Source organism: Panthera tigris, chromosome D3 (genome assembly GCF_018350195.1).
Source record: "Panthera tigris isolate Pti1 chromosome D3, P.tigris_Pti1_mat1.1, whole genome shotgun sequence".
Lineage (NCBI taxonomy): Eukaryota > Metazoa > Chordata > Mammalia > Carnivora > Felidae > Panthera > Panthera tigris.
In genome coordinates, this window is record NC_056671.1 from 15,397,164 (window position 1) to 15,406,924 (window position 9,761).

A 9,761-nucleotide genomic window follows, 5' to 3' on the forward strand; every position below is an offset into this window, starting at 1 on the left:
CTAAATGCTATGCCACTTAGATACCCAATATCAATTAGGAATGCTTGTGGCTGCAAGCAGTGATACCCAACGAGGAGTGGTTTAAATGACATAAACATCTGTGTCTAACTTTGTAAGACGTCTAGGGGTGAGTGATTTCAGAGCTACTTTTTCAGTTCTTATGCCACGAAGAGCCCAGAGATCTTCTTCCTCTGCCATCTCTGACAGGTCTACAAGATCTGTCCTCATGTTTGCAAGATGGCTGCAGCAGCTCCAGTCATCTCATCTTCGCGTGACAACACATAGAAAGAAAAGGTGGGGGTAAAAAAAAAAAGGTCTTCTCCTCTGACTTTCTTTTTTATAAGTGCACAAGATATTTTCCAGACGCTCTTAGAAGACTTTTTTTTTTAATCTCATTGACCAAAACTGGGCCACATGCTCTGTCCCTGGAGCCAGTCCCATTTAATCCCCATGACAACCCTGAGAAGTAGACATCCATTTTGCAATGAAAAAGCTGACGCTAAGTGGCTTTGGTAAGTCACAGGATAACAACAGAACTCGAACCTAGATGATTGCTTTTGGAAGAATTAACGAGGAGCTCCTGGGCTGATTTTCAAGGGCATCTCTAAACCCACAAATGACAGCGGAAGTCAGTGAACATTTCCCGAGCACCTACTTGCTGAGTCCTGTGCTAGGAGCCAAGCATATAGTAAACAACGAGCCACAATTTCTGCCCATAGCAGCTCACAGATCCATAACAAACAGGCAGATAAAAGCATGCCTGTCCCTCACTTAACTCCTTCTTGTGTACCAGACACCATGTTAGTGCCTCCTGTGTGTAATCGGTGTTCTTGCTCAGCAACTCTATGCGGCATGTTCAACCCTCCTCTCCACTTTACAGATAAGGGAGCCGAGGCATAGAAGGGTTAAGGGCGCTACCCCAGATCACACACCTGGTAAGTAGGGGGCCCAGGCAATCTGACTCCAGACTTACTATGAAATATTACCTCGTGCTGCCTTTCTCTCGACAAAGAAAATGTAAGGGTGGCTTCAGTGAGTCCGTCACCTTGTGGGAAGAAGAGAGAGATGATATTTCAAGTTGGGGCTTTGCAGGGGGAGGAGGAGAGGGATGACGGGTAATCATAAGAGGGGGAGAACCTGTCAGACTTGAATACGGGCAGGGTTGTATGACTTGGGCAGGTAGGGGTAGGGTTGGGGGGAGAGGCCTCACCAGCAGAAGAAAACACATGAGCCCAGATGAAAGGCATGCCCTTTTTAAAATCCTTTTATGGTTCCCCATTGTTGGACAGATTGAGTACCTGCCACTATGTGAGACTTGCAAGGCATTATGGGATCTGTCCTTGGGCTATCTCTCTCTGCCCTACCTTAACCCCTTACCCACACCCTCCAGCCCCACCTAACTTCCCCTCTGTTCCTCCAACCAGACAAGCCCTCTCTTTGCTACTAGAACCTTGGATACACTGTTCTCTCTCTCCATGATTCCTTTCTGGCTAATTCACCCTCCTCACTGGCTAATTCTTTAGGGTCTCAGCTCAGACTCCCACCAGGCTGGCCAGAGCCCCCACTCACTTACCCCTACCCGCACACAGCACACCATATAACAGCTTGGGTGTCTGTGCAGCGGGAGAAGTAATAACAATCATAAAAACCAAAAGTAACCCTAACTGCCCTACTTTCAAGGATGGGAGGAGGAAAATTTCTACTCCGTTGATGTTTGTTCAACAAATATTTACTGGGCACCTACCACGAGTGACACAGCATAGTGGGTGCCTTTACACTGTGAGGGTCTGGTGACGGAGGGAGGAAAATGAAGCCATTATTTCCACGGTTGCCACTTCCGGGCTCATGAACAGGGGGACCCCGAGTGGGGAGAGTGGGAAGCCCACCCTCTGTGTCTGCTGTGCTAAGTGCAATGTTCGGGACATCAAGTAATAAATGTGTAGTGAGCAAATGAATGGCGAGGGTAGGTCACCCTGGAAAATTGGGCCAAAGGCATGATCTCAGTTCTGAGAGCTTCCAGCTTAAAGACACAAGCCTTGACATCAAGCTAGATGACTCGGCCCTTTGCAGGAGATCTCCAGCAAAATGAAAGAGTGTTGTTCCTGAGCCCTCGCTTCGATGATGATGCTGGGACAGGGGGTGCCCGGAGCCTGCTTCCCCACCGGACTCCCTTGACCTGGCTCTCAGGAAGCCTTATTCTCAGCCCCCACCTCTGCCCCTCCCAACTGCCTGCCAGCCAGCGGCTGCCAATGGTGATATATGGAGATGCCTTGATTTGACCTTGAAGGGAAGAAACAAATTAATGTGTCTTGAAATAAATTCCCGGAATCAGCGCTGGCTTCTCTCTCCCCCCACCCCCCACCCCCCACCCGGGGCCTCACGAGTTGTGCATCATAATGTGAAAATCAATACTGTCTCTTAAATGAGCCAACACCTGGAGCTGGCAGGGGGTGGGGCTGCTGGGAGGTCCCTTCCCACACAATGTCCGGAGCCCGGGAGTTGTCGAAGGGGTGGAAGGCTCAAGGCCTGCTGGGGGACCTGCTGTCTGGTTGCTGAGGGCTGGCCGAGTCACCTTGTCTGCAGCAAGGCTAATAATGCACCTGATCCCCAGCTCCAAGCCTTCCTGGGTGCAAGCAGAGGTGCTCTACCTGGAGATTCCTGAGGGAAAGGGAAGGGTAGCCGCGTGCAACAGCATTGCCGTGACTATTCTCCAAGGATAACTGAGATATGGGGAAAGGGAGACACTCCAGGCCCAGCCCCCCAATTCAGCGATTCAAGGTCTATTCACTGAGTGCCTTTCTTCAAGGTCGGCACCAGTTCAACTGTATGCCCAGGTACGGCGGCAACAGGTGTCCAAATATTGAAATACTTCAGTACTGCTTGATAAGCAACACTGCCTGAGCCTCTAAGGTGACCCCATTGTCCTAGCCTGTCTCAAGCATGTCTTTTTATTCTGATGCTTTGACCACTTGGGGACTTGCCTGGGGACTCCCCACCCCCACCCCAAGCTTGGCTAATTCCCAGAGGTAGTAAAGGGCGCACCTGAAGGCACACTTTTTGTATGAAAACCAATGAATCCAGAGCCCATACCGACCACATTCTTCATCCCAGCCTTACGCTCTGAACCACTATCCACCGGCCGTTCGCTGCCGTTCATCGTCCAAGGTCAGGTGCCAGACACTGAGAGACAGCCCCTGCTCCCCAAAGCTGGCTGAAAATATTCGGTCGAGCCCATCCTAAGCATGTCTACCCTGCCTTACCTGTTCCTTCCTGCAGAGACCACAGGGAAAACTCCTGCTCACATTTCCCCATTCCCTCTGCCTCTTAACGGCCTCTGGTGCTTCTCCACACGGCCCCCTGCAATGTGACAAGCCATCTCCTCTTGGGACCTGTGAGCATAACGAGCAATTTTTTCAACAGTCCATCATCTCCTGATCTTGTGGCTTTGCCATAACCAAATAATCACAAAACCTCCATTCTAAAACACAGATACCTCCCCTGCCCTTCGAGTCCCTCTGGGAATAAGCAACTGCCTTGGGAGCCGTGGCCATTCTGAATAGTCAGTGCCCGGCCCTGCCGGTTGTTAAAGGTTTGGAGTATCACCCCGCCCTGCCCAGCCTACTCTGTATCAGGGACAGTACTAGACCCTGGAGAACAGGACAGATGTGGGAATCCGCCCTCATGGGTGTAATGGGGTTTCAGGCAATAAATGAGCGAGCAAAGAAAACAGCAGGTTCCAGGGCAGGACTGAGCAGGGGCTCTGAGATCAGGAAGCAATGGGGCCGGAAGGGATCTGCGTTCAGACACCACTGTGTGTGTCGCCTTGTCACTTGACCTCTGCAAGTGTTTTGTTTCTTCACCCACAAGAATGGAGGGTCGTGATGCGAGGCTGATATGAGGATCCAAGGTGTGTGTGAAAGGCTGAGCCCACAGGTGCTAGCACAGGGCGAGGCCACAGTAAGCGAGGAGCAGCAGGTGGCCTCAGCCCGGCCCCTCCTGAGAAACTGAGTCCAGGGTCTTCCAGGGACCCATGGTGGGTTACTGAACCACTGGAGACCCTGAAGTCTGCACCTGCAGCTGACATTTTCCCAGCATCTGCCTCCCACTGCTCAAGGTCTCCATTTGGGAGAAGAAAAGCAGAAATGAGGGGCATTGGAGGGATATCAGCTTCCATTGTCCGAGCTCTAGAAGAAAGGAGACACCACACCTCCACAACCTCAGTGGCCAAGCGCACTCCCTGCCTAAGAATGAACCTGTTCTTGTACATCAGGAGAAAACGGCATTTTTAATGAAAGAGGAGGAGGGTTGGAGCCCCTTCAGCCGTCAGCACAGTCCTTAGGGCACGGCAAAGGCTCAGAACATGGCCTGTTATCAGCACCATTGTTAGTGTGGGTTATCTTGCAAAACTGTGGAGAGGGTTCATTTAAAAAGAGAACACAGAGGGAGGGACAGAGGGAAGGGGCCGAGAACACACTGACGGTTTGGCCCGCAGCATTTTCCTCCCTGGAAGACTTGGAAGCAGGTTCCCTCAGAACCCTGCTTGGCTGGCTTCACACTTTTCCCCCTCCAGGTCCCAAGCGGAGGTGCTGAGATTCTCTCCTCTGCTGGAGCCCAGACACCCAGCCTCCAGCACCTCTCACTGGCCCAAGGGAAGGGTAAGGGTGAGCTCATGCTCTAGAAACATTTCGAGAAATTCTGGTGTTAGTGGTCTGGGGGGGGGGGGAGGGATGCAACCTGGGCATGGATATGTTTTTTTAAATTTTTTTTTACATTTATTTATTGTTAGAGCACAAGTGGGGGAGGGGCAGAGAGAGAAGGAGACACAGAATCCAAAGCAGGCTCCAGGCTGTCAGCACAGAGCCCGACGCGGGGCTTGAACTCACAAACTGCGAGATCATGACCTGAACCGAAGTCGGATGCTCAACCGATTGAGCCACCCAGGCGCCCCGGCGTGGATATTTTTTAAAAGCTCCCCGGGGGATTCTAACTGGCTGCCAGGGTTAGGAACCACTGGAAAACAAGGTGCTGGGACAGGGGCCTCACAGGAGGAGCCCAGAGGAAGCTTGGATTCTGTCCACAGAGGTTGGGAGGGTTATCAGGGGCTAACAGGAAGAATTGATGTCAAAGGTGGAAACCCCAAGGATGAGTATTAACAACAATAGCAATTACCAAATGGGTGTTGTCTGTGCCCTTCACCTCCCGTTTTCCATTTAATCTATAGCCAAACTGCAATGATCCAGAAATATGCCCAAGGTCCTGCAGCTGGGAAGTGGCACAGAAGCTAAGACCGTTTTAAACTCCGGCAGACTGGTGCCAGAGCACTGTGTTACCTGAGCCAGGGAGCAGGTGGCGGGCGAAGGGGTAAGAGTTTCTGGCGTCCAAGTAGACGTGTATCTTGGAAAAGACAGAACCCTTAATCCTCTGTGTCTTCATCTGTAAAGTGGGACTCCTTTGCTGCCACCCTGAGTATCCCCCAGAAGGTGGCTGGGAAGATGAGCAAAAAGTTTATTAACTACAGAGGATACTACCTCGGCGGCTCAGGAGAGCAGGGAGAGCAGAGGAAAGGCAGTGGCCAGCTGTCTTGGAGAGGATGCCTCGTGACCTGATACCACGGGACGATTTCATTTTTCCTATGCCTGTTTGTGCTCTGTCAGAGCTGCGTGACAGATGGGCTTGTTCTGGTCCTGACAGTGACAGCTTCTAAAATCCACAGCAGACAGGATGACAGAACTTCCTGCCGATAGCTGTGCATGCTTGTGCGCACACACGCGCCCGTCAGACCCTCAGATCTGAGCCGGCACGGACGCGGTTGTTGGAGGGCAAATAATGTCTTTGCAGAAGTGACAGAAATTGAGAATCTCTGGGTGCGTCCAAGATTTCACACTAGATTGGCAGCTCCCCAAGTGAGTTCCGTAAAAAGAAAAAGAAATGGGGTGTGTTCAACTGCCATAGAATTTTGGAAAGTGCTGGGGTAGACCAACTTAAATGTCTTTCTTTAGGGGCGCCTGGGTGGTTCAGTCGGTTGGGTGGCCGACTTAGGCTCAGGTCATGATCTCATAGTTCGTGGGTTCGAGCCCTGCATCGGGCTCTGTGCTGACAGCTCGGAGCCTGGAGCCTGCTTCTGATTCTGTGTCTCCCTCTCTCTCTGCCCGTCCCCTGCTCATGCTCTGTCTCTCTCTCTCTCTCAAAAATAAACATTTTTGAAAAATTTGTTTAAATGTCCTTCTTTAATCTGGCAATGTGCATTGGGGGCTGCAAAAGGCAAGAACAGCCCATAGCTCTTGATGGATAACAGATTAGCCCTCAAACGTACTGACCTAAAACAATAAACATTATTGTACAGTTTCTAAGGTTCAGGTATTTGGCTGAGGTTCAGCCGGGTGGTTCTTGTCGGTGTCTCATTACATTGAGTCAACATGTCAGCCGGGGCCGCCGTCATCTGGAGGTTTGACTGGGGCCGGAGGGTCTGCTTCTGAGCTCGCTGTAATGGCTGTTGGCTGGAGACCTCTGTCCCTCACCATGTGGGCCTTCCCATGAGGCTGGTTGAGTGTCCTCAAGGCAAGGCAGTTAGCTTCCCTCGGAGCAAGTGGCCCCAGAGGGAGCATGAGGCAGGGAGGCCTGACGTGTCTTTTGTGATCTATGTAGCCTGAATATGGCATGCTGTCACTGTAAAGGAACCTAGAACAGATCAGAGTCTGTTTCAACCTGAGTCAAGGGATCTGGGCTTTAATTCTTGCATGCCAACACTCATTGGCTAAGGTCTGCTCCAGGATGGGAGTGGAGTGTGCAGACATCAGGCTCCTTGACCCTGTGAGCAAAGTGGTCCTAGCAGCCCCAGGACAGTTCTGCAAAGAGTCACAGATGCAAATCTGTGTCACAAGAGTACCCAGCAGCCTGGCGAGGTGTGCACAGACAGAAAAAGGTGTAGAGGAAATCCGAGCAGACCGCTGGCAGCGTCTGCTGCATTTAAACTCACGAAGAATTGGAAATGACAAAATGGCTCAAGGTACGGGGTTCGGTAGACAGATGATGGTCCTTCCATACATTGGGAACAAGTACGCAGCCATTAACTCTCACGCTCCTGAAGATGATTTAGTGTTGCGGAAATAGCACACAGGGAAAGCTGGCCTCAGATAATCAGTATGGATGATAGTCCATTTAAAAGAAAAAGAAAATTGCAGCTCCTTTTTAGTTATTTAGTTGTTATAAATTTGTGTAAAAGTTGTTATTTTGGGGGGCCTCTGGGTGGCTTCATTTGGTTAAGCGGCCGACTTCAGTTCAGGTCATGACCTCACGGCTTGTGAGTTGGAGCCCCGCGTCGGGCTTTGTGCTGACAGCTCAGAGCCTGGAGCCGGCTTTGGATCCTGTGTCTCCCTCTCTCCCTGCCCTTCCCCTGTTTTTGCGCGCTCTCTCTCTCTCTCTCAAAATTAAATAAACATTAAAAATAAGGTGTTTTGGTGTTTTTTTTTTTTGAAGAAGGTGGATGTTCAAGTTATTTTTTTTTCCTTTGTGTGTTTTTGGGTTTTCCAAATAGTCTGCATAGAGAATGTATTGCCTTTGAGACAACGAAAAGCAAACTGAGTGGTTAAATCTAAGACTCGATTCTTGTAAGGGATGCTTTGATGTAATGCATCACCTGATACAGATTTCACTTCCTCTCCTACAACGTGGCATTTGCAGACCATATGGAGAAATCATGTACACAGTCTGCATACAGGGACTGCCCTAGTTTGAATTCTGCTCCACCATTTACTGGGTGAGCCTGGGAGAAGATCTTAACTTCTCTGTGCCTCTGGCTTGCGGGCAATGACATAGGGGTGATGAGAGAATGTCCTGTAGAGCTGCGGTGGGGAATAAATGAGTTAAGATATAAGAATAAATGAGTTAAGCAATTCCTGGCAATATAGACGCCTTCCCCTACCCGGCCCTCGATCTAATGACTAGTCTGCATGGCTGAGGTCTTGTTTTGTGCTTCCTCCTCTCGTTAAAACTACCTTGTCCCACCTTTGGGGCCCTGCCAGGCCTAGGTGGGTAGTGATGAATGAATCATGTTGCCCCATCACATGCATCTGTGCTCAAGTCTCCGTACCGGAAGCCCCGGAGGGCCCTGTGCAGGTCCCTGGGGTGCTTACCTAGGGCTTCTGCCTGGCAGCATCTGTGACCCTTTCCTCTGGTCTCAGCCCCTCAATAGCTCGTGATTATGTGTAGCTTTGCAGGGACTTTCCATCAAAGAGCCCTGTCCCAAGCTAAACCTATCAAGGCCTTTCTCGTGGGAATGTGACATTTTTGCAAAGATTCTGGGATGGGAAGTAGCTGAAGCTGATTCATCCCAGTGACAGTCCCCTGAGGAGATGTTCATTTTTCTTACTTCCTAGATCCCTGGAGTGGCCCCCTTCCTGGCCTTCCTGGGGTCCAGTGCTTAGCTTTCCTGTCAATTATTTGAGTTACACCACATCCTTTTCCCCTGAATTAGGCGGAGTCTATTTCTTTCACTTGAAAATGACAAACATCAGCTGCTATTATAGTGAGAGAGGGAGAGGGACAGAGAGGAGAGGGACAGAGAGAGGGAGAGGGACGGACGGCGGGTGAGGGGCATTTCCACTGCAAGGTGAAACCCGGACATCTAGTCCAGCTCGATGACTGACTCCTTCCGTGACGCTGGGAAAGTCCTCCCGCCTCTTCCGTTGAGCCTCTGTCTCCTGGAACCATCCCACGGATCCAGTGACACTGGGAACCCTGTCCTAAGCTCCCTGTGAGTCTCCCTGGGATTATTCTACACACTCCGTAGCCCCACCAGCCATCTCGTCTAAGCTAGCACACCCATTTCTGGCCCAGATCAGCTCTCTGGAGCTCCAAATGCCTCCTGGACATTTGCGTGCAGGGGCTTCTCAAACTCCCCACCTGCGAAAAAGAATTCAGTGTCTCTTCTTGCAGACCACTCCCTCCCTTCCTCTGCCACTTTAGAACAAGGCAATAACACACACCCCTTCTTATCAGCCGGTCACCAGGCATTGTACATACTCTGACGTCCTCTGTCACATGAGTCTTCTCTGTCCAGGTGTGGTCACTTTACAACATTCATCCACCTGCTTATCACTAAGTCCTTAGAAGTCCCAGAGGTGGGTAGTATCCTCAACTGGAGGAAAATGGGGAATCACAAGAGAAGCAATCTGCCCAAAGTCACACAGGAAGTAGGAAGCAGAGTTGGAATTTGAACGTGGGACTGTCTGAGCCCATAACCCATGCTCAGTTCTCCCAGGAGCCCCTGTCCATGTGCCCGAATTCAGGAGGAACAAGATTTGGGCCAAGCGCTTTCTGGCCGGTTACTAAGGTCCCCCGTGCAAACAGCAACAGTGTTGTCCGTGAGCTCATCTGATCCACTTTGCTCCACCCAGTTCCTAATCTGGGCTAATCTCCTAGACAACCAGAGTGATGCAACAAACAGAGGGGACCTGCCAACTCCTAGATAGCTTCCAGGGCAGGACTGGTGTGAGTCCAGGATGTGGTGGTGGTTGGGGGCCACTGACGTCCGCAAGGGCTCCAGCCCAGAACCTCTCCTCTACCTAGTTACCACTATGTGCCCCGAAAGGACCCAGAGCCATCCAACATCCAGTCTTGGCAGGGCGACCAGGAGTGGAAAGCCTTGGGAGGCTGGGAGCGTGTGACCTGCAGTGAGCACAAAACACTCGCTGTGTGGTCCTGGGATCCTAGGGAAGGTTCCGGAGACCCGGGTTCCAGCATGGCCCTGGGAATCACTAGCT

General features: G+C 51.1%; 1 long non-coding RNA gene across 1 annotated transcript; it reads right to left on the reverse strand.

Moving 5' to 3' along the window:
- Nucleotides 1-4: 4 nt before the first annotated feature.
- On the reverse strand, nucleotides 5-9,361 carry LOC122232528. Its single transcript, XR_006209861.1, has 4 exons — nucleotides 8,985-9,361; nucleotides 3,261-3,389; nucleotides 987-1,045; nucleotides 5-265 (listed from the first exon to the last, which is right to left on the reverse strand). It is a non-coding gene; the product is annotated as an uncharacterized LOC122232528 (long non-coding RNA).
- Nucleotides 9,362-9,761: the final 400 nt, after the last annotated feature.